The 25,208-nt window shown below is 35.7% G+C and overlaps 1 protein-coding gene across 6 annotated transcripts in view; it reads right to left on the reverse strand.

The window, feature by feature from the left end:
• NOL4 (nucleolar protein 4) overlaps positions 1-25,208 on the reverse strand; it is a 456,396-nt gene that overhangs the window by 317,780 nt on the left and 113,408 nt on the right. The window contains exon 1 of one of the 6 annotated variants that reach the window (XM_021096226.1): positions 24,436-24,458. The exons of the other annotated variants lie outside the window; for them this stretch is intronic. The gene's annotated coding sequence lies outside the window, so the exon portion shown is untranslated. Of the gene's footprint in view, positions 1-24,435; positions 24,459-25,208 lie in introns of those variants that run through there. 6 annotated transcript variants of the gene reach the window in all.

Here is a 25,208-nt window from a genome sequence, read left to right on the forward strand (position 1 = left end):
CCATGATCTAGAATCAAGTTAGAAATCAATACTCTTGTCAGTGACTCTTTAAATATTAACTTTTCAAAAACCAAGCCATTTCTCTCATCAAAGCAAAGAATTTCTGAAGTGAAACTGATAGACTGTTAAACCTTTCTAAACAAAAGCTGACACTGACTCAGATAGTGCTGCTAAGAAGTCTGATGCCGGGTGTTCCTTTTCCAGCACAGCTAGCACTGACACTGGTACATGAAATATGAGATAAGCAGGAAGAATAAATGAGTTGTAAATTAGACATAAGTGCCACAGACGATTCCTCAGATGCAGGCAGAGCTGTTATGAACACTGATGTATTTTACCTTTGTAGGAAAGAGGGAAATATGCACCTTGTGTATAATTGAGTATGAATCTGCTCCAATTCCATTAATGGTAATGGGATCAACTTTTGCTTATCCGTGATATAGAAAGAGCACAGCATCGAAAAAACCTCACATACTAAAACCCAGTCATTGTGAAGCCAATTTCCCCTGAATTTAACATGAAAATCAGTCTGCATCACTCAGCCTATCTCTTTGACTCTTAGAAAAAAGAAGCCATAAGAATATCAAAGACAAGGAACAGGCCTACAACTAAAATCTGCCATGAACAATCCATGCACAGGTAATTTGAATTCAACTTGAGTAGGATTGTACCATATAAGAAATTGTGGGGGAAAATAAGCAGAGAAATTTGAAAGTATTTCATCAAAATATAGTCCTTGAATAAAGGAGTAAATACATGCAATTTAAATGTTCATTCATTCTCTGTCGCTCCTTTCTCTCTTTCTTTAATCACACCACACACACATACAAATTTGATTCCTATTTATCTATTTTACAGAAGGAACTAACACTTTTGCCTGTTGTATTTACCTCATTAGAGATCATTTTTTTCTGACTCTTTGAAAACCCGTTTTCCAATAATTCAGAAGTCTATGATGCATGCTTTCTATTTTAACTCACACGGAGTGTGAGCTGGTACTAATAGAGCTGACCAATAAATTCATTAACAAACAGGATTTGAGAAAAATGCTCCATTGATTTTCACAGAGCATTTCTATTAAGGCTTTTCTCTCCTTATAGCAAATAGAAACCTTCAATTGAAAAAAAAAAAAAATTGCCAAACGATGGAGTTAAAGACCATTTGCTTCTGTGGACCTGATATTCTCCACAATGCGCCCTTTCCTCAGTGCTAATAAAACACCCTGTGGAGAACCCCTTCTAGAGAGGTTCATCACTGACTCAGTTGCATCATTTCTCCTAGCACTACTCAGCTCCAAATCAATTTTTGTCTTAGAATCATTAATCCTGTTACATTTTAAAAATAATTTTATTCTGAAAAACAAGTACCTATAATGAGCACACATATGTTACACAGGTGGACAAATATGCTATGTGTACCTGTGTGAATAAACGAATATAAAGTCCCACTCTGTGTCTTAGAAAAGACTATTGAGTAAGGATTATATCACATTGTTCTCTGTGGTGTTATTCCGGGCATATTGCTATACGTTATTTAAGCGGAAAAAAAAACACTTATTGGGGGTTCTTTTCTTGGTGTTCAGAACCCATTTTATGGGGAGGCCTGCTGAGAAAAATCCCACTCTCCTCAGATCTCTCCTATCCCACCTCATGCTCACCGGTGCCCAAGGATCTTGTGGACTTTTTGGGCAAAAGGAGAAGAGATTCTCTGAATAGCTTTTTCAAGTTTCAAGTCTCACTTCTTTTTTTGGGGGGGGGGCCACCGCATGGTATATGGAGGTTCCCAGGCTGAGGGTTGAATCAGAGCTACAGGTGCTGGCCTACACTACAGCCACAGCAATGCCAGATCCCGATCCAAGCCACATCTGTGACCTACACCACAGCTAACTGCAACACCAGATCCCTGACCCACTGAACGAGGCCAGAGATCGAACCTGCATCCTTGTGGATGTTAGTTGGATTCATTTCTGCCGCCCCACAACAGGAACTTCCTCAGACTCACTTCTGAAACAACATTTCTCCTGCCATGGAGGAGAAAAGGGAATTTTTTTTTTTCCTATCTACTTTTTCCTCTCTAGATCCTCAAAATTAAGGACTCTAGGCAACCTTCACTGCTGAGGGTCTCAAAACATTTTTAAACAAAGAAGAAATGGCCTTTAAAAGTTCTAAAATTATGGTTCATTTGAACAATTACATTTCATAATCAAAGCCTGTAATGAAATACTGTGGTGGATTCTGTCCATATCCATACATAACCCCATTCAGAGATGACATGGAAAGTCTACATGAAGCCTCTATTGAACCTGAGGTCTGGGCTAAATGCCCCTATGGCCCTTGACCTAATGAATAGTCCTATTTCTGTGAATGTTTGAAATGCTAAATAGACTTTAAATAGATGTTCATAAATGGTGATAAAATTCTGACATATTGTTCTAGGCCTCCTATTCATCAAAGTCCTAACACCCTTCATATAATATATAAAAGCAGGGACAAATAAAATCTAGAAGATACAGAAGCTTAAAATATTTTGATTCACAGAGTTCCCATCGTGGCGCAGTGGTTCACGAATCCGACTAGGACCCATGAGGTTGCAGGTTCAGTCCCTGCCCTTGCTCAGTGGGTTAACGACCTGGCATTGCCATGAGCTGTGGTGTAGGTTGCAGACGCGGCTCGGATCCCGCGTTGCTGTGGCTCTGGCGTAGGCCGGTGGCTACAGCTCCGATTCAACCCCTAGCCTGGGAACCTCCATATGCCACAGGAGCGGCCCAAAGAAATAGCAAAAAGACAAAAAAAAAATTTTTTTTTTAATTCAGATACTTGAAATACCATTCTACTAATACTGTATTAATTAGATAAAATGCTATAGTTCATTCATAAATGTCTATTTCCTTGACCCACTTCTAAAATCTAATCACTTCTCTGTTTCTAGGACAAAAATTAGACTTTGAATATAGAGTATTTCTAGAACACTAGTGAAGATAATATTCACTTGAAAATGCATTCTTAGAAATATATTCATATTTGGGAAGGATAAAGAGTATTTCCTTAGAATTTGTTTATCCACACAGAAACACTGCATCTTTATAATAATAATAATAAACATCACACGAATGAGTATTAACGTTGCTCTTTCTGAACTAAACACTGAAAAATACAACCACCACAGGACAAGCCCCATATATTGCTTGTAACAGAAATAAACATCCAAAGGAAGGACTAGAACACCCATATTCAATCTTACAAATTAATGACCTCACATTATTTATCATTTAAATAATTATGAGGCACACCTTTCCAAGAAAAGTTACTTTGCATAAATTCACTTATTTTCTGAGAATAACACAATGCTTTATATTTTTCATTGGGTTTTGCATCCATTATTTTGGACTGTGGCTAATGCAGACTTTATGGTAATTTTTTGATAAGGGTTGACTGGTATAAAGGGATTAAATGAACTGCCAGTGTTACAAAGTAGAGGGCAAAGCAAAAGAACTCAAACCTGAATCTCTCAAATCTTGGTCCATTTCTCCACATTGAATGGACCTTGGTGGGCTCTTCCAAAAGACAGATTAGACAAATGCTTAGGGTCCAAGGAAAGTAGGAACATCAAAGTAGATTTTTTTTTTAATTTTGTATTCCAAAAAAAATACCCCAAAGTATCAGAGCATTCTCAAAGTCAGGATTTGTAAAAGTCCTTAAACTCGAGTTGTGGCTGAAATTTGCTGTTATTGTTGTTGTTGCTTTTTTTTTTTTTTTTTTGTCTGTTAGGGCAGCACTCATGGCATATGGATGTTCCCAGGCTAGGGGTCAAATTGGAGCTACAGCTACAGGGCTACATCACAGCCATAGCAACACCAGATCTGAGCCGCATCTGTGACGTATGTCACAGCTCATGGCAACACTGTATCCTTAACCTACTGAGCTAGGCTAGGGATTGAACCTGCATCCTTATGGATACTAGGCAGATTCGTTTCCACTGAGCCATGATAGAAACTCCTGTCATTGCTATTTTTAAGCTTTGAATTTGCTATGGTTGAGGGGTGGGAATGTTGTGGCACAACCTGATTTTGTCATTGCTTATCATTTCTAAAGACCTCATTTCATCTGCATATTGGACAACACTGATACTGTTTTCAATGAAAATACTGCATTCTAAGGCCATTAAGACTAGAATTCATCAGTAATGCAGAAAATAATGAATTGCATTGTTATTCTCTATTAGAAGTAGAAATCACCTCTCCACTTAAAAAAAATATGGCATATACTGCTACATAAAAATAACTGAACTGGAGTTCCCTGGTGGCTCAGTGGGCTAAGGATCTGGTGTTGTCACATCTACGGCTCAGGTCACTGATGTGGCACAGGTTTGATCCCTGGCCTTGAAACTTCTGCACAACATGGGAGCAGCCAAAAAAAAAAAAGAATAACAATAACTAAACTGCAGCATCTTTTGACAGACTAAACTTCAAAATCAGCCTCTAGGGCAAAGATATATGATATTAATTATCTAATGACAAACCCATCCACCTGAAGAAGGTCCAATGCTCAAGTCCCATAAAGGGCACTGCTATTACTCTTACACTTGTGGGTTAAAATAAAAAGCTATTGGGAGTACATTTCTAAAAAGGTTTACTGATAAGTATTATAGTTGAAAGGAGGATGAGCATCTTCCTCTCTCCAATGCCCCTGTCTTTCTGAAGGAAGAAGAAACAGTGCTTTTTAAAATTTAAATTCGAATTTAAAGCCACATTCTGGAAATTGTCAAGCGCTAGTCACCTTCCCCTCAACAACTTGGTTAAGGTAAAACTGTAACTTATCCAAAAGAATTGACGTGAAAAAAATCAAATGCAGTTAGTTTCCAAATCTCATAAATTTGATAATTTATAATTCGTAAAGTTTTCTTGCATTTACTTTTGAATAGTATAGTTTTAACTTCAGAAATAAATCTTCTTTCTTACTTGGATCTGTACATATGAAGTAATACAAATATTAGAAAAAATTAAAAATCACTTAAAATAACTTACTAGCAAACTGTTGCTTTGCTGTACTTTTTCAGACTGTGTGTGTCACAATTACATGATGCAAGTTTATCTTATGAACTCAAGCCACATTTAATTGAGAGCAAAACTGATCACAGACAAGAGTTCCCATTGTGGTTGAGCAGGTTACAAAGCTGAGCAGTATCCATGAGGATGTAGGTTCCATCACTCAGTGGGTTAAGGATCTTCTGTTGCCACAAGTTGTGGCACAGGTCTCAGATGCAGCTCGGATCTGGCGTTGCTGTGGCCGTGGCATAGATTGACAGCTGTAACTCCAATTGGACCCCCTAGCCTGGGAATTTCCATATGCCACTGGTACAGCCCCCCCCCCAAAAAAAAGAAAAAAGAATTAAAATAAAACAGGACTGTTTGTCTTGCTTTCTCAGTCCCAAGCTTTCTTCCTCTCTAATTTTAACTGTATTTAATTTCTAACCATTTCCAAGAGAAAGGTCATCAAAATTTACTCAGCTTATCCAGAAACCTACAACCCTCTGACTTCTGAAACAGTAGAGAACTGACAATTCTCTGAATTAAGAGTCTCCTTAATATCTGATGACTACTACTTACTTTGGCTCTCTTACACAAAAGGAAATGCTTCCTGAAACAGTATGTGCATGTTTGTTTCCCATTAATGCAAGCTTAATTAGAATTATGCTAAGTAGGAACTTTATATGGATTTTATCTATTAATCCTCACAACAGGTCCAGTAATTATTATCATTGCTGTTATCATCTCTGTTTAACAGATGGGGAAACTAAGCAGAGAAGTTATATTATTTGTCAAACAATGAGAAGAGAGGACTTGCCCGATAATCTGGTTTCAGAGACTTTTATTCACTTTTAATCACCATATTTTATAGCTTCTCCTCACTCGTCATCAGTATTTAAAATAGGAAGAGAGGGACAGTCTCATCCAAGAAGAGTTGGAATATTAACCTCACAGCATAGGTTAATTACACTAAAATGTTTATCATGTTCCCTGGTAGGAGGTTCTTTTTAAGTATAAAATGTTCTGACCAGTTTGAGGTGACCCTTTTGAATATAAGGGCCAGTTAAGGCCTCTGTACCTTGTCTCAGGTTACAGAGTTCCAGGAGAAACACATCAGACCATGTACTAACAATACAGAGCTCCACCTGGAGGAAATTAACCAGCCATCTGTTCTGTTCTAGCAGAACTGAGGCTAAAGTGATGGCTGTGCCACAATGCTGTAATATTGTAACAGCCAGGATTAATTCAGAGGACTTCCTTTTTAACAGAGTAGACTATTTCTAAAGCAATAAGACTTCTAATTGCTAAAAGAAATTCACCAGTAGAGAAGTTATTGTTGGTTTCAGCTAATGGAATGAGCTGAAATAGACACATTGCACTACATGTGTAAAATAATGACTCCTAGCAAAACAAAAAAACTAAAATCAAAAGACTGTCAACTGAAACCACACCATTCCTAAATTCACTAAAGTCCTAGGGAAAAAAAAAAAAAAAAAACAGACTAATGTTAGTCATTTGGGAAAGGAATAGTCAAGGGCTGAATTTCATAACTAACATTACTCCATAGCGTGATGCCTTTGTATATATAGTGTGTTTCATTTCAGACTCTGAGCCTTAGAGCAAAACAATATTGGTCTAATCACATGATTTTTTAAAACTGTCTTCTCTACCTTCGCTTTATAAAATGTATTTAGAGAATAGAAATATTTACTAGAATAATAACATTAAAAACTTTATTTTTTGCCAAATATCATGCAGTAGTACACTCATGGAAGAATTTACTTCACTAGAATAATAACATTAAAAACTTTGTTTTTTGCCAAATATCATGCAGTAGTACACTCATGGAAGAATTTGCCTTTGGGGCCAGATTTTTAACATTTTTGCTTGTGAAACTCTTGAGATTACAAATAAAGAGTCTCCTAGTGGAATGTGTTTATCATACACTATTCAGTATTGTGATATTTAACACCCAATATTGTGATAGTCTATCACAAACCACCTGCAGTATATGTAATTGGATAATAAAGATGTAGAGAAATTAATTTTTAAAAATTAATAAAATTAAAATATAATTGAACAGAGCCTATAAATCCAAATGCTATTAAAGACCTCACATGTCCTAATTCACAAGGACACCTAGTCCAAAGAGACCACTACCGGAGGTCTCTTGGAAGGGAAGTCTTGATTATGGGCAATATCTTCAGTTCAACAAGGGCCACTCTGTCTTTATCTACTTTACACACTGTATATTTTTTAATACATTTGAAGAGAGGTAATTAGAAAAGAACATCCCATAAACATATGACGCTTACAAACACTGTAATATTTGGCCCAGATATTTTTCTAGTTGTGTTACCAAACTGAAATGCTCAGCCAGTGGATTTAATCTTATATTTATATGGGTTCTCTTTTACCCATTTCATGCATGCAAAAGGATAAGCAGTGAATATCATTATACTTCTACAGAGGAGCTTATTAATCTGAAGAGTTGCATATGGAAACAGCCTTGCAAAGATGAAGACAGTTTTCACCTAAACATTTATCTCTTAAACAAATAGCTATTAAATGCAAAGGTGCTATAATTATCCCTAAATATTAGATGTAGTTCTACACCACTAATGTGCCTAGGTATATAAAACTATTGGAACCACCTGCTGGTAATTGATCAATTTGAAGAGATTCCATAAAAAGGTCTTGCTCAGAACTCAACATAAATACCCATGGGTTAAAAAGTGCATTCATAGTAAGATAAAAGGCCAGATAATTGGCCTGTCTAAGCAAATATGCATTTACTCTAGCCTTCAAAAATGTTTGCTTCAGAACCCTACTATTTCAGAATGACTCTGTGATATGTTGTATCTGTCTGACCTCTAAATATCTGTTAAATAACTGAATCCCAGTACCTTAACAATGTCTCCACTACCAAAACTAGGATGCTGCCAGATTTGCATTTTTGCCCCAAACACCACTGCCCCCTGGTGGCAGATTCTCACATTTTGGTTGGGTCCCTATCAATCCTGCCATATTGCTTGTTTTGCTATATCTGGTACTATCACTTACTCCAACACACTATTCAACAGTTCATATCACTGTTCCCTATTTCTTTTCCTTTGTTCTTCTCTGACCATTTTTACATTCAATCATTACACTAATCATCACCTCCTCTTGTCTTTTACATTTAGTTAAGTGGGGGCTACCAACCTAGTCAGGAATACCTTGGGTTGATATAAAGTAGGATGAATGTTCCTAGATAAAATTCAGCACAAACAATTAAATGTGCATTTCAGATAAACCTGCAACATTGGGAATAACTTGTATTAAAATTATTCATTATATAAAATTAAAATATAACTAGACATCTTTTATCTTTGTTAAACCCGGCAACCTTGTAGGGTACATTTGTCCAAGATGAATGAAAATATGGGTTAGAGCCTGAAGATAATTTTATATTTGGAATACATTGTTATGTCAGGAAAATCTAAGAATATACCAAGAGCAAAAGTGAGACGCAGATTATTGGGGAGTCTGCAAGCAATCTGAAATCCCAGTGCCCACTGAAAGCAAAGTTTTCCAACTTTTTAGACCAACAGCACAGGTAGAAATATGTTTTACATCATAAGCCAGCACATATACACATTTCTACAATAAAATGGATCATTTTTATTCTCTATTTCATTTTTTAAAAGTTATCTTAACCCACAAAATTGGCCAGACAACCCACTAATGGGTAGTAATACAGAATGTGAAAAACACTGCTCTCAAGTATAGGAATGTAATCTGTCAGTCAGATGATACTTGCTGTGGTGTTGAGAGAAGATGGTGGTTATGTGGTCAAGTTAAAAATGAAAGCTGCAAATTCAAAGGAGGTCTAAAATAGGCAGGACAATTTTTGGACAGTTCAGGTCAAATTCTAGGCAGCTAAAAGCAACTTGGAAATCTGACACAAATGCTTCAAATGAAGTGTAAGGGGAATAAAAAGTGAACTAGTGCAGTCTGTGTCTTCCCAGGGATAGGGAAATGGGATAAGTGCAAGGCAAGAGGCAAAGACAGTGAACTTGGGCAATGCGGGGAGCCAAGGAGATGCAGGGACTCAAGAAAGGGACCTTGCCTGATGGCAGAAAAATCCAAAGGCAGGTTTCTAACCAAGGATAAAAGCCTGCCTGAACGGTAGGTACATGCCGAAGGTGGGCTTCTGGTCAGGATAAAAGCCTGCCTGCATGGTACAAGCCGAGGGCAGGCCTCAGATTACACAGCTCTCATTTTGATGTTGATGGGGAAGAATTGGGGCTTTCCTGGGAAAACAATTTCCATGTTTGCACCAGAGAACATGGATTGTTTCTCCAGTGACCTAGTCTTTCCTGTTGTTTTATTTGTTATTCAGTTTTCCTCAGTCTTTCCTGATTATTTGCTTTTATTATTTCCCATTCTTATTTTCCTGTGGTGATTTGTGATTTAACAAAATTACAATAATAATATAATAAGAATTTCATCCTGAAGGACTTTCCCCTATTAAAATCCAACTTAATTAAAACATAGTGTTTGTCTACTAACTAGTTATACAGTAAACTTTAGAATTAGGATTTTAATGAGGTCTATAGAAGTTAGACATATATTATTCTTGATCAAAAGAAACCCAGCTGTGAGTTTTGTCCTTGATTTTAGAAACTTTTAGTGGTAGCTGGCTAAGTTGATTGTATTTTCTCATACTGTCTCTCTGCCAAGGACACTTTGAAGATAGACACTAGTCTGAAGACAAAAATTGTTATGTTTGTGGCCTCTTCAGCTTGTAAAAATTGGCTGGCCATGAGATGGTTTGTGCTGGGTCTCCTCTTTCCCACATGATATGCTGTGCCTGTTTGTCCTTGAATTGTACTCACTAAATTTAGTTAAACTGAAGATTTTAGAACATGATGTATTGCTGCTGTACCATGTGATCAAAAAACAAAGCCTAACAGTTAACCAATGTACTTTTAACACTATGATGTAATCTGTAATGAAAACTGTCTATATAATCAACCACTTATGCCAATACAGTTTGAGCAGTCCAGCGCCCTGAAAGAAGGGACAAAGAGGCTGTCTCCGTGTGCACCCGCTGACACTGTCCATCCCCACAGGAATACCCTGGCTGCTGGAGCTGGACTCTGGCAGGGCTAAGGCACAGAAATCTACTACATGATGAAAAGAAACTAGAGGAGGTTGTTTCCATGTCTTGGCTATTGTGAATAGTGCTGCTATGAACACAGGGGTGCATGTATCCTTTTGAATTATAGCTTTGTCTGGATATATGCGCAGGAATAGCCAGATTATGTGGTAGTTCTATATTCAGTTTTCTGAGGAAGCTCCATATTGTTTTCCATAGTGGTTGTACCAATTTTTATTCCCTCCACAGTGTAGGAGGGTTCCCTTTCCTCCACACACTCTCCAGCATTTGTTATTTGTAGACTTATTAATGATGGCCATTCTGACTGGTGTGAGATGGTATCTCATTGCAGTTTTGATTTGCATTTTTCTAATAATTAGTGATGTTGAGCATCTCTTCCTGTGCTGACTGGCCATTGTGGGTATATCTTCTTTGGATAAATGTTTATTTAGATTTTCTGCCCATTTTCCTTTTTTCTATTTTTTTTTTCTTTTTAGGGCTGCATCCACAGCATATGGAAGTTCCTAGGCTAGGGGTCAAACTGGAGCTGCAGCTGTAGGCCTATGCCACAGCCATGGCAATACTGGATCTGAGCCATACCTGTGACCTACACAACTGCTGGTGGCAACACCAAATCTTTAACCCACAGAGCAAGGCCAGGGATCGAACCTGCATCCTCAAGGACAATATTTCAGGTTCTTAACCTGCTGAGCCACAATGGAAATTCCTTCTGCCCATTTTCGATTGGATACTTTGTTTTATTGTTGTTGAGTTGTATGAGTTGTTTGTGTATTTTGGAGATTAAGCCTTTGTTGGTTGCATTGTTTGCAAATATTTTCTTCCATTCTGTAGTTTGTCTTTTTGGTATTTTTGTTTTATGATTTCCTTTGCTGTGCAAAAGTAAGTTTGATTAGGTCCTATTTGTTTACTTTTGTTTTTATTTCTATTGCCTTGGGAGACTGACCCAATAAAATATTGTATGATTTAGGTCAGAGAATTATTTGCCTACGTTCTCTTCTAGGAGTTTTATGTTGTCATGTCTTATGTTTAAGCCTATAAGCTATTTTGAGTTTATTTTTGTGCATAGTATGAGGGTATGTTCCAGTTTCATTGATTTACATGCAGCTGTCCAGTTTTCCCCACACTGCTTGATGAAGAGACTGTCTTTTTCCTATTTTATGTTCTTGCCTCCTTTGTCAAAGATTAATTGACAGGTGTGTGGGTTTATTTCTGGGCTCTCTACTCTGTTCCGTTGATTCATATGTATGTTTTTGTACTAATAGCACATTGTTTTGATTACTCCAGCACTGTAGTACCATCTGAAGTCTGGGAGAGTTACACCTCCTGCCTTTTTTCCCCCCTCAGGATTGCCTTGGCAATTCTGGGTCTTTTATGATTCCATATAAATTTTTGGATTATTATAGTTCTGTGAAAAATGTAATAGGCAATTTGTTAGGGATCACATCAAATCTGTAGATTGCTTTGGATGGTATGGACGTGTTAACAACATTAATTCTTCCAATCCAAGAGCATGGGATATCTTTCCATTTCTTTGACTCCTCTTTAATTAATTTCCTTGATTAATGTTTTATAGCTTTCAGTCAGGTTTATTCCTAGTTTTATTTTTCCTTGGTGTGATTTTAAAAGCAACTTTTTTTAATACTCCTTTTCTGATATGTCATTGTTGGTATACAAAAATGTAACCAATTTCTGAATATTAATCTTGAATTTGTTTATCAGACCAGGTAATTTTTGTGTGGAGTCCTTAGAGTTTTCTATGTATAGTATCATGTCGTTTGCATATAGTGACAAGTTTACCTCTTCCTTTCCAATTTGGGTACCATTTATTTCATTTTCTTGTCTGATTGCTGTTGCCAGAACTTCTAATACTATGTTGAATAAAAATGGTAATAGTGGGCATCCGTGTCTTATTCCAGATTTTAGCAGGAAGGATGTCTGCTTTCTCTCTATTGAGCATTACATTGGCTGTGTGTTTGTCATAAATGGCTTTTATTATATTAAGATGTCATTATGTCAGGAGATCCCATCGTGGCTCAGTGGTTAATGAATCCAACTAGGAACCATGAGTTTGCGGGTTCAGTTCCTGGCCTTGCTCAGTAGGTTGAGGATCCAGCACTGCCATGAGCTCTGGTGTAGGTCACAGACCTGTTTTGGATCTAGCATTGCTGTGATTCTGGCATAGGTCAGCAGCAACAGCTCTGATTAGACCCCTGGCCTGGGAACCTCCATATGCCATGGATGCAGCCCTATAAAGACAAAAAGACAAAAAAAAAAAGATGTCATTATGTCATAAATGGCTTTTATTATGTTTATCACCCACTTTGAGTTTTTATCACACATTTATGTTGGATTTTTTTCAAATGCTTTTTCTGCATCTACTGAGATGATCATGTTTTGGACTTTTCTTTTGTTAATGTGGTGTATGACATTGATTGATTTGCATATGTTGAACCAGGCTTGTGAACCTGGGATGGATCCCACTTGATCAAGGTAATGTATGTTCTTTTTATGCATTGTTGGATTTAGTTGGCTAAAATGTTGTTGAGAATTTTTGCATCTATATTCATCAAAGATACTGGGGTATAATTTTCTTTCTTGGTGGTGTCTTTGTCTGGTTTTGATATTAAGGTGATGGTGACTTCGTAGAATGTCTTTAGGAGGGTTCCTTCTTCTTCAATCTTTTGGAAGAGTTTAAGAAGAATAGGTATAAGTTCTTCTCTTTGTATGTTTGGTAGAATTTGCCTGTGAAGTTATCTGGTCCTGGATTTTTGCAGCGCTATACACAACAGTCAAAACATGGAAACAACCTAAATGTCCATCAACAAATGAATGGATTAAGAAGAAGGGGTACATAAATACAATGGAATACTACTCAACCATAAAAAAGAATGAAGTAATACCATTTGCAACAACATGGATGCAACTAGAGATTATCATACTAAATGAGGAAAATTAGAAAGAGAAAGACAAATACCATACGATTATCACTTATATGTGGAATCTAAAAAATAGCACAAATGAACCTATCTAAAAAACAGAAAAGAGATTCACAAACAGAGAACAGACTTGTGGTTGCCAAGGGGGAGAACAGAGGGAGTGGGATGATCTGGAAGTCTGGGGTTAGTAGATGCAAACTATTATATTTAGAATGGATAAACACAAGGTCCTATTGTATAGAACAGGGAAATATGTCCAATTTCCTGGGATAAACCATGATGGAAAATAAAAAAAGAATGTGCATATATATATGTATATATATATTATAAAATATAAAAATATAAAAAATTATAATATAAAATTTAAAAAAACCTTATAAAGAGCAAACTAGTTGTTATTGTGGGAAGGGAAGGCAGAGGAGCGACAAATAGGAGTATGCAAGTGAGAGGTACAAACTTTTATAAAATAAGCTACAAGGATATATTTTGCAACATGGGGTATATAGCCAATATTTTATAATAATAACCACAAATAGAGTATAATCTTTAAAAATTGTGAATATCTATATTGTACACTTGTAACATGGAATAAATGTTAACAAGGATTAAAGACCTAGATATAAGACCAGATACTATAAAACTCTTAGAGGAAAACACAGGCCAAACACTCTCTGACATAAACGACAGTAACATCTTCTCAGATCCACCTCTTAGAGTAATGACAGCAAAAACAAAAATAACCAAATGGGACTTAATTAAACTTAAAAGTTTCTGCACAGCCAAGGAAACCCTAAACAAAACAAAAAGACAACCCACAGAATGGGAGAAAATGTTTGCAAATGAATCAACTAACAAGGGATTAATCTCCAAAATTTATAAACACATCCTATGGCTCAATACCAAAAAAACAAACAACTCCATCAAAAAATTAGCAGAGGATCTAAACAGAAAATTCTCCAAAGACGACATACAGATGGCTAAAAAACACATGAAAAGATGTTTAACCTCACTCATTATTAGAGGAATGCAAATCAAAACCACAATGAGGTACCACCTTACACCACCCACAATGGCCATCATCAAAAAGTCTACAAACAGTAAGTGCTGGAGAGGGTGTGGAGAAAAAGGAACCCTAGTACACTGTTGGTGGGATTGTCAATTGGTGCAACCACTGTGGAAAACAGTATGGATATTCCTCAGAAAACTAAACACAGAACTACTATTTGATCCAGCAATCCCACTCCTAGGCATCTATCCAGAAAAAACCATGACACGAAAAGACACATGTTCTCCAATGTTCATTGCAGCACTATTTGCAATAGCCAAGAAACAACCTAAATGTCCATTGACAGAGGAGTGGATCAAAAAGATGTGGTACATATACACCATGGAATATTACTCAGCTATTAAAAGGAATGAAATAATGGCATTTTTAGCAACACGATGGACCTAGACATTATCATCCTAAGTGAAGTCAGTCAGACAATGAGTCGCCAACATCAAATGCTATCTCTTAACATGTGGAATCTGAAAAATGGACACAATGAAGTTCTATGCAGAACAGATACTGACTCACAGACTTTGAAAAACTTATGGTTTCCAAAGGAGACAGTTTAGGGGATGGAGGAATGCACTGGGGGTGTGGGATGGAAATCCTATAAAATTGGATTGTGATGATCATTGTACAACTATAAATATAATAAATTCATTGAGTAATAAAAAAATTTATTTAAAAAAAAAACTAGAGGAGGAAAACAGAGTAGTGATGGCATTCCAGGGCAACATCAGATGAATTGGGCACAGCATCACTATACATTAGTAGGTCGATATATAAGGAGTTCCTGTTCTGGTTCAGCAGGTTAAGAGCCTCACACAGTATCTCTGTCAGGCTGGTCAATCCCTGGCCTCTCTCAGTAGGTTAAGGATCCAGCCTTGCTGCAAGCCGTGGCTTGGATCCAGGGTTGCCATGCCTGTGGGGTGTAGGCCTGCAGCTGCGACTCCAATTGACCCCTGGCCTGGGAACTTCCATATGCCACAGTTGCAGCCATAAGAAGAAAAAAAAAAAAAGATATAAGCAAACAAGAAACAGGATGTGATTTAAGTTAATTATAACTAATTCATTTTTATTAGAATAGTATTTGCTCCAATGATTGAACTTCAAATTTAGCTGCATTGCTTTGCACAAAAGAGCTTTATTTTCTTTTGTTTTATCCTATTATAAAGATAAACATTTTTAATTTGGTGTTGTATTTTGCAATAATTAAAATAGTCATCAACTGAGCAAATAAGACAATATCAAAAAGAGTCAGTCAAATAAACTGGAGACATATCTCTGAAATTGTGGGTAATGTTTTTGTGTTTCTTCTTATGTTAGAATATTTGACTGTTAAAGAACAGATAAGATAACAGAGAATTCTTAATATTAGATGAAAAAAAATGAGCAGAGACACAACGATAAAGGTTTCCTTCACACATGTTTCCTAACAGTAAAATAAAGAGAAACCCTAAGTGTTGCTTGTAAACGACTCAGTAAAGCAAATATTTATGCAATAACGTGCAGCATGAATAGTTACATTAAAATTACAATTACACACAGAGACATGTGGGGAAATTACTTCCTGTCTTGATGTTTCCTGAAGAGTATATCTTCTGTAATACATTAGCATTTTGCTGGGGAGAACAAGTTGAAATCAACCTTTTGGGTTTAGAATTCAATGGCATGGCATGGTCAAGTCCATCCAGGCTCTTGCTGCAACTTCCTCTGTTAAAGTTTACCCTTTCTAAGCTCTGCTGGTCAGTGGAAAGGCAGCACTTCTATTAACTGGTAGCCAAGAATACTGCTACTGCCGTCACTAGAAACCAGCAATATTCAGCCATCTTAAAGGAAACGGAAAAAATATGGACAAGGTTAGGCTTCACTTTATTAAGAGTGCACTGAAAGTCTCACAACACTCAAGTGTTGGTGCAAAGTACCAAGAATCCATGAGATGTGACAATGTGCCATGGATGCAGAATTCCTTGTCTGGCTTCTTTGGTTGCTCCAAAATTGGCAAATAATGAAAATCTTTTTCTGAGATGCCGAGTAAGGTACTGGCCACATGGTTTCCCTTAGAAAACATCTCTCAACTTTGCGTATTTACTGTGTCGAGAGGTGACTTTGGAAAATAGGGAGCAGGGTGCACTTTGGTTAACACTTTATACTAACTGGGACTTGTGTTGCTGATACTTAATATTTAGGGGTTAGGGATAAAGTTTGGAATACCTGAGGCAATGCCAACTATTTGCCCCCTAAGTCCAGTGTCCTACTGAAAAATATTGCTCTAGACTATACACATAATTATGCAAACTAATGGATACATGTAACAAAAGGTATCATGCTTAGATATTCTTCACTGAAGAGTGAAAGCATACCCAGATAGAAATTTCTTGGTCAAAATTCCAAATTCTCAGAATCTGTTTCTTTCAAGAGCCGTCTCTTTTCTCATAGTTGGGTCAAGGAGCAGAGACATGTTTACATATGGCTATGGCGTGTGTTGAGTGGGAGAGGATGTTGCCAGAAAAATGAAGGTGGAGGGGATGAGGAGAAGTAGAGTAGACAGAGAGAGAAAAAAAAAAAAACAGGTAAAGGCTGGTTACTTTTTACTTATCATGAAATGACTAAAACTGCTGCAGATAAAGCTAGTGAATAGTACTTTCAATTCTGGAAAAGTCATGAATAAAGACATGGGTGTTATCCACGGACCAGTGGGGAGCACAGATGATACAAAGAAAGAAGTAGATCTCTCGGTAACTAGTTAATATGGAAAAAAAGCTGTTTATAGCATCTGTCACCCCACAAACAACTCCATGTCTTTTTTTTAAATCATATTTCTATTTACCTTACTATAATGATAACATGTTTGAAGCAGTTATTACATTAAAACTTTTACATATATTATTTCTGAGCCTCAAAACAATCCTATAGATAATATATGCCCAAGTCACACATATAGAATTTACCTAATCAGGATTTAAAATCCAAGTCTAGCTGACATCAAAGCTGACATCATTTTTTCTACAACCTCATTCCAATAGCCCATGTCCTATTGTGCCTTCGTATTCTATTTTATCCCAATTAATTTATACAAGTGCGCACATGCATATAATGTGAGAAATTCAGGAGATTATCAATTACATCATCACAGAACTCAAGAACCTAAATCTCTGGATTTGAATAAGAATCATATAGTAGTTGGCATTAATTGTCCAGAGCAGTTTTAAAAGCTGCATTGGCACATTTTCACCACTAGGGTGCACTGAAGTAGCAATTTATCAGGCTGAATATAAAGAGTTAATATTTCTCCAAAAGGTTAATTCCCTTTCAAGGAATATATCTATTTACAATAACACAACATTTATTAATGACAGGGTTAGTTGATGATAAACAGGTTTGGGTGAATTATGTCTTTTGCTAGTCTCCACTACCAAAAAGAGAGCTTCTCAATAAAGAGTCTTTGCAGTTAATCTGCCCACCTGTGATAATTTTAACCTCACGCAGATGAGAAATACATCAATTCTGATGGATGGAAGTACACTAATTTTTTTGTTTCATGATTGCTATTTAATAACTGTCTTGCCACTGTTTTTTTTCCCCCTTCTGAGATGGTTTTATACATCTGACCGCTTAGTCTGAAGAATATTTTTATTTATCAACTACAGTGAGACTGCTCCCACGTATAAGTGGGTTTAATATTATATGCACCATGTTTAAACTGAATAGCTGTTTTCAATATTTAGAAATCACCTTTGTAAAACCTATATATGTATGAGGGGAATATGTGGATGTGGGTGTGATACAGTAAAAAAATAATCCAACATGTGGAAATGTAAGTCATGTGTTTATAACCAGCCTCAAAAATGATAGCATTATTTAATGGAGCATCAAAATTTTCCCTGAAAAGCAAAGGGAAAGTACTTCTGTTAAATGACTTTTGTTCACCTTATTCAGAGCCTGAAAAATTGCAGAAATCTGGGGTGCTATTCAAGATAAATATGAGTTGTGTAGTGCTGGGTCTTTTCAGCCATGACCTAAAACTCTGATCTTATTTCATTATCTCTATTTATAGTAACATCTTTATACCACTCAGTTGGTATCAAAAGGCAAGGACATCACAGAGACAAAGTGAACTTATTCAATAAGTATTTATGGAGTGTTCTACTATGAGACAGACCTTTAACAAAGCTGTGATTATAGAGTAGTATGAGAAACAGACATGGTTTCCCATCATTAGGGACTGCATGATTTTTTTTTAATATCGACTTTAGCTACAAAAATAGGAAAAAAAAAGAACAAAAATTCATCATTTGCAGCAACATGGGTGGACGTGGAGGGCATTATGCTAAGTCAAAGACAAAGACAAATACTGTGTATATCTTATGTGTGGAATCTAAAAAATACAGCAAAATGGTGAATATGACAAAAAAGGTAGCGGGTTCACAGAGAACAAACTAGTGGTTATCAGTGAGGAAGAGAAGGTACAAACTATTGGGTGTAAGACAGGCTCAAGAATGTATTGTATAACATGGGGAATGTAGCCAATATTTTGGAATAACTATAAATGGAAAATCACTTTTAAATTTGTATTAAAATATAAATAAATGAATTGGAAAAAACAAAGCTCAAAAGTACCATAAAATACCTATAATTGAGTAATGTTTTACATTTATAAACTCTCCAAGATGAACTACTTATAAACTATAATTTTAGATGACTGACCTATTGTATAATAGTCTCGCTGAGTTCAATATTAAATAATGTCTACCAAAAAAGTTTGAATTTAGAATAACTTTAAGTTTTTTTCTATCTCTATTTGATATCCAGAACAGTTGTTTAATTAAGATACTCTAGTTTGTAATAATAAAGTGAAATAAACAACATTGTCTGAATAAAAAAGACACAGACATATTTGTTTAACTGCTGCATGATTTTCCTTTTTTACATTAGGTCAAGAAGATTTTTTACAGATATAAAATTAATTCCAAGCCCCAGAGAATATTTTCTTCAACCCTTTGCTTCAGAAACACCCTAGGCATGTACCTGGCTCTGGGGCAGGAAAAAGAAGAATTCACAATGGTGAAAGGAAGTGAGAAGGGATGCAAAACCACAGTATTCTTATATTCTATCAGTGAATCACGACTAGATAGTACTCTTACTGAGAAATCTATTTATTTTCACAGTTTTTTACTCTAATACTTTCTATTTCAAAACAGTACTCTCATCTTTTACAAATATTTCATTAAAAGAAATAGTGCCCTCCTCATTTGGAAAATATTTTCAGATGAGTTTCTGTAGAGGCTTTTTTTCATCCTGATCATGATAACATGATGCCAAACTGGGATTCATACAAAAATCAGGATGATCCTTTGCCATTTGGCATGTCAACAGGTTTATCTATGGAATGTCACACACTTCTTTCCTACATACTTCCCTATTCTTGAATTAAACCTAGCTAGATATGAGAGACAAACACATTTACAAAACATACAAAAGTCAGACTGCTAGCGGTCTAATTAATTTTTTTTAAATTTTTTTATGGCCATAGGTGTGGCATATGGTAGTTCCCAAGTGAGGGGTCAAAACTGGAGCTACAGCTGCTTGCCTTACACCCCAGCCACAGCAACACAGGATCTGAGCTGTATATGCAACCTACACCACAGCACACAGCAACGCTGGATTCTTAACCAACTGAGCAAAGCCAGGAGTTGAACCACATTCTCTCAGATACTAGTCGGGTTCGTTTCTGCTGAACCACAATGGGAACTACCCCTAATTTCTTCATTAGCTTCTCTTGCCCAAGGATATTTGAAGTCCTATAAAGACGTGGAGGTCAATGGCTTAATCCAAAAAAAAAAAATTAAACTCTAATTGGGAAGCAATTGATAAGGAAGGGAAATATATTTGAAGAGCAAGGCCTTGCTGGTCCTAACCATAGAACTAGATATAACCGCCTATTACAACAGTTTTGTAGACTATAGGATTGTAAAACAGCAATACCGATGTTCACATGATCATATATGTTTTCAAGGAAATTGGAGGTGTGGTCACATCTGTTGTACTGCAACTCGAAATCACATTATAACTTAAGCAGCCCATTAGTTCATATTACTGTAAAATTTATAAAATTTCATATTACTGCAAAATCTGAACATAGTTCAGATTACTATAAAATTTATAACAAAAATGGAGAGCAGTGAAAATCTGCTACACTGAGACATTTTAATGGCCTTTCTTCTTTGATTATTGTTTTAAAATTCTGAAAATTTGAAGTCTAATGACCATAGATCCTCTTTTTTTTTTTTTTTTTTTTTGTCTTTTTAGGTCCACACTTGAGGCACATATGGAAGATCCCAGGATAGGGGTCTAATCAGAGCTGCAGCTGCTGGCCTACACCACAGCCACAGCATCGCTGGATCTAAGCCACGTCTGTGACCTACACCACAGCCAACAGCAATGCCGGATCCTTAACCCACTGAGCAAGGCCAGGGATCAAACCCACAGCCTCATGGTTACTAGTCAGGTTTGTTACTGCTGAGCCATGATGGAAACTCCCAGATTATTTTCATTGTCATCATCATTGTTATTACTTATAGGAGAACTCTCTAGATGATAATGAAGCCAAAATCTTCTGTGTCTATGCTATGTTCAAGAGCCAATCTGCTTTTTCAAGAGCAGGAGGCATTTCCCTATATTTGAGCATTTCTTATGTCAACCAATTTGCTCACTTTGGTTACTATTTTCCTTGTGTCCCTTTGCACAGTAAAGGGACCAGCTGTAATTCCTTCAGAGTTTGAAGAAAATGGAAATATAGCTCCCTCATTTTACATGTGAGAAAACTGTGGCCTAAGCCAAAAAGAGGGTAAATGAATTGTTTGGAACTCCTGCATTTTAATATAGTGTTATTTTTCACATCACAATTGCTGCAAATTTTGCTCATTAGTCTCATTATAAGTTGACAAAAATTCTGGCAATTTTTACATAACAAACTAGCTCAAATGGTGCAAGTTAAAATATCCCATTTAGCAGGAGAGACACTGAACCAATACACATTTATAAAAAGAACAGGACAGAAATGAAACTGACTAAAGTTTTGAGGTTAAATATTATAGACCTGATAGAATAGAGACATTTCCTTTTTAACATTCAGAGAAATTCTGCCCAAGATATGATTTTTTTCTATAGTACGTCCCTGGAAAGGAATATTCTATTCATAATGAAAGCAAATTCTTTAAAGGGAGCCAGTGTTTAAAGTTTTCAAAAAAATAATTTAAAATTAACTTAATAAGACTGAAAATCTGGCAAAAGAAGGGAAATAAATGAAGTTTTCATAAACTTCCTCTAGCAAAAGAGCTCCTCAATACAGGTACCCTGGCCTCCTTTCACGCTTCTATTCAGCCCAGTCAAAGGTTGGAGAACAGATGCACTGTACACTTCCAGAGAGAGTGACATTTATAAGATGCACAAAGAAGACTGCCTGAGTTATTACTATTCCTCTCTCTACCAACACAGAGGCATTGGGGCAAGCAGAGGAAATTACATCCATAATTATAATTAGGGCAACAACAGAACCATGTTGATTGTCCTGCTTGTCCTTCTACCTGGAACAGGACTAGTGTTTGGATAAAGGAAAATTAACAAAGCTGACCATAAGGCAAGATCTTTATGCCTATTAACTCATTTATTTCACCTTTGCCATGCATATCATCATCTGCCTCTAAACAGGAGGAGTAGGAAAAAAGTAAATAATTTGCCGAAAGTGACCCACATAGGACGTACTCAGTTTGAAATTTGAAACTGAGTTTGTCTGGCTTCTAGCCTGTTTTCTTTTAGTCACAGCATATGCTCTCCACTCGGAATTAAATGAATGTAATTATTGGCAGCTATGTAGTGAGTAATACATGTAGACTTACTGTATCACATTACAAGCTGTGTGTGTGTGTGCATGTGTGTGTGTACATACACATGCAGATGCATACTCTTCTCTCTACTGAAAACACTGACCTTCCCCTTCGTTCCTAGATTTCTACCAGTTACTTTTATTTTTCATGTAGCAAGAAAGAGCTCTGAAACTTAATATTTTAATCAGACCATAACTGAAGAAACCTTTCTGGAGAGGCAGTGTGCCTAGTCTGTGACAAAACACAAGAGAGAAAAGAGTGATATGTCCGTTGAAGATGGAATTCAGACAATAGTTGACAAGAGGTAAGGACTGGAAGACAACGTCCCGTATTTGTTCGCTTGTTTGCTTACAGTGTTAAAATATTAATTTGAAAGCAACTTTCCAAGTTGCTAAGTGCACCTGCATTCAATTTCAATTTTCAGCAGAAAGATATATTTAAGTTCACCTCTTCTCCACTCTGTTAATGTAGGTAATCAAGTCAAAAATATTGAAGAAAACTCATTCAATGCACCAGTAAAGGTTTAACACACACAGGGATGAGTGAAGGGGGAAAAAAAGACCCAAAAGTCACTGGAAGTCAACTAAAAAGAGAAAAATTATAGTAGCCTTTACATATTCCTAAAATGTGTCATTTTATGTGGATTTTTTTTAAAGAGCTCATGAGTAATAAAATATACACCCTCCAATTTTATCTCTAGTCAGATCAGATTGCAATAAAATTTAAGTTGTGTAATGACTAGATATTTCAAGGAATGATATACTGCAGATAGGTAAAAACAAATAGCATTCAAAAGTTAATCCAATATTAAAGGACCACCATTTCCTGCAGAGTGAAAACATAGAAAGATTTGCAAAAAAGGCAAAGTAAATAAAATGACCACTAAATCTACTGATAATATTATTAAGACAATATGACACGTTTTAATGATTAGTTGTATAAGTATGGTTTCTTGGCCATGTAGGATAAGGGAGAAAAGAAAGTCAGTAAACATAATCATGCATGTTCTATGAGATAATGTGTTAGAAGCAAAAAAATCATAATCTTAACGGGAACCATTATAATTGCAAGAGATACCTAAGCTAATTCTACCAATGACTAGCCAAGTCCAGCATTAGTATTGAGAACTAAATTCTGACCCAACAGTCTAGGGCCCCAATAGCACTGAATCATTTCATTTCAAATTGCATTTGGTTTTATGCCCCATTAGTTGAACATTTATATTAATTTTTAACATTAGACTTAAATTCATTGTACCATCGTGTGCACAGTTTTGCTGGCAATGAAACAGTGTTTTTTCTATGATGCGTTATTAATCCATAAAATGGAAATGTTTTCTCATCAGAATTCAAAAGGCAAAAGGTTAGATGATAAGAAACCTTCATGATATTAGGAAAAAGTGAGAATACTTTAGATGCAGAAGTAAAAATTAAACTTGGGAAAGAGAGGATCTTCAAGAAGGACATTCTCAGGAGGGAATGGTTGATGTTCCAGATGCTATTTACACATTCAAAGTTGGTATCTATTCCTATCCCAAAATGCAGAAAATGTCTTCAAAATGTTAATGCAAAATGATATGTGTTTGAAATGTGTTTACTAATTTATTGGAAGTGTTTAGCACGCATTATGGCAATGGATCGTACTTTTTACATTTAATTTAGGAAAAGCTAAGGTGAGATATTTGGGTCTATGTCATATTTTCATTTTACTTGAAGGTCACTAATAAGTGCATTTCAAAGGCTAAATCATTTTAAATTGCTTTTGGCACCTAAACAGATTTGGCTGCCATTTTGCTATTACTGACAATGAAGCCACTTTTTTTTTTTTTTTTTTTTTTTTTTTTTTTCAGTTTGCTTCTGTTTAGCACAACTGACCTTACAAATTTATACCTTACAAAGTCCTATAAAGTTCAGGTAGCTATTTCATGAAAATGAATTATCATAAAAGTAAATAGTTAGCAATATTAGTAGATATCTATATAATTTTTTCCCTATTAGTATCCAGAGATACAGCCCTGACTCAGGAGACAGGCAAAATGAGTATGTTCAGTAATATTAGTCTGCGCAAATATATCTTAAGAAGCTAGGTCACTGTCATTAGTCATGAAAAAAATGTCTCCTAGGATAATGTAAGTCAAAAGAAAGTTTATGTGGCAGAATTATGTAAGGAAACTTACAATAGTGCCTGCCCACAAACCATGCAATTTGGAAACAGCCAAGAAACAAAACCATAGAGAAGGAGAGATAAATACAACATGTATTAGGGGTTATTATGCAACTACAAAGATTCAATATGACCCTGGAAATATAGCAAAAAATAGTTATGGAAAAGAAGCTATTTCTTATGCTCAGTAGCTAATTTTCAAACATATGTACCTGTATTTGAAACTTTGAGCATTTCACACATTTTTCTGTATCTGAAAAAAAAATGGATCCAGACTGATATTGTGTATAAATATAGCTGAAAACAGTTAATATAAAGGTAGCCAAAAGCAAAATTCAATAAGAATTCTAAAAAAGGATATTATTCTGATTGCTAATAAAGTATTTCTGATGTACACTTTGCTCATATTGGAATAATTTACTGTTCAATTTTCCTAGAAAGGATGAATTATCTATAGAAAGATGATTTCATAAAATGTTTAATCAAAAAACTAAAGTGTCTAGACCAAACAGTAAGTATAATTGAAACTTTAGAAATAATATATAGCTCAATTTTGACAAAATATATTTCAATATATAACAGTTAATTAAATCTGTTTTCTAGATAATTTACCATAAAAACATTATCTTCATTTTAAAATGTTCAAGGGCACTAGGTCTATGAAAATAACACATATTTTTAAATAATCTATACTGGAAAATAAATGTGTACCCTTCAGAGAAAATGTATTTAACATAAGGTAACATAAGAAAAGCACATAATTTTCTTACCCCTGTGACTATAAGTATTAAATAAGAAATACCTGAATATATTAATATGATTTAAAGGGGAAGGACTATTAAGACAATAGTGATAGTACAAAACTTCATATGTTCTAGTACAGAACTTATACGACTTGATTATGTATTATATACTGAATATATAACACAAATAATCTTCCCATTTGTAGGCATTTGACTGAGACTACCACATTTTATGCTTATTT

This window comes from Sus scrofa, chromosome 6, assembly GCF_000003025.6.
Source record: "Sus scrofa isolate TJ Tabasco breed Duroc chromosome 6, Sscrofa11.1, whole genome shotgun sequence".
In the NCBI taxonomy this organism is placed as follows: domain Eukaryota; kingdom Metazoa; phylum Chordata; class Mammalia; order Artiodactyla; family Suidae; genus Sus; species Sus scrofa.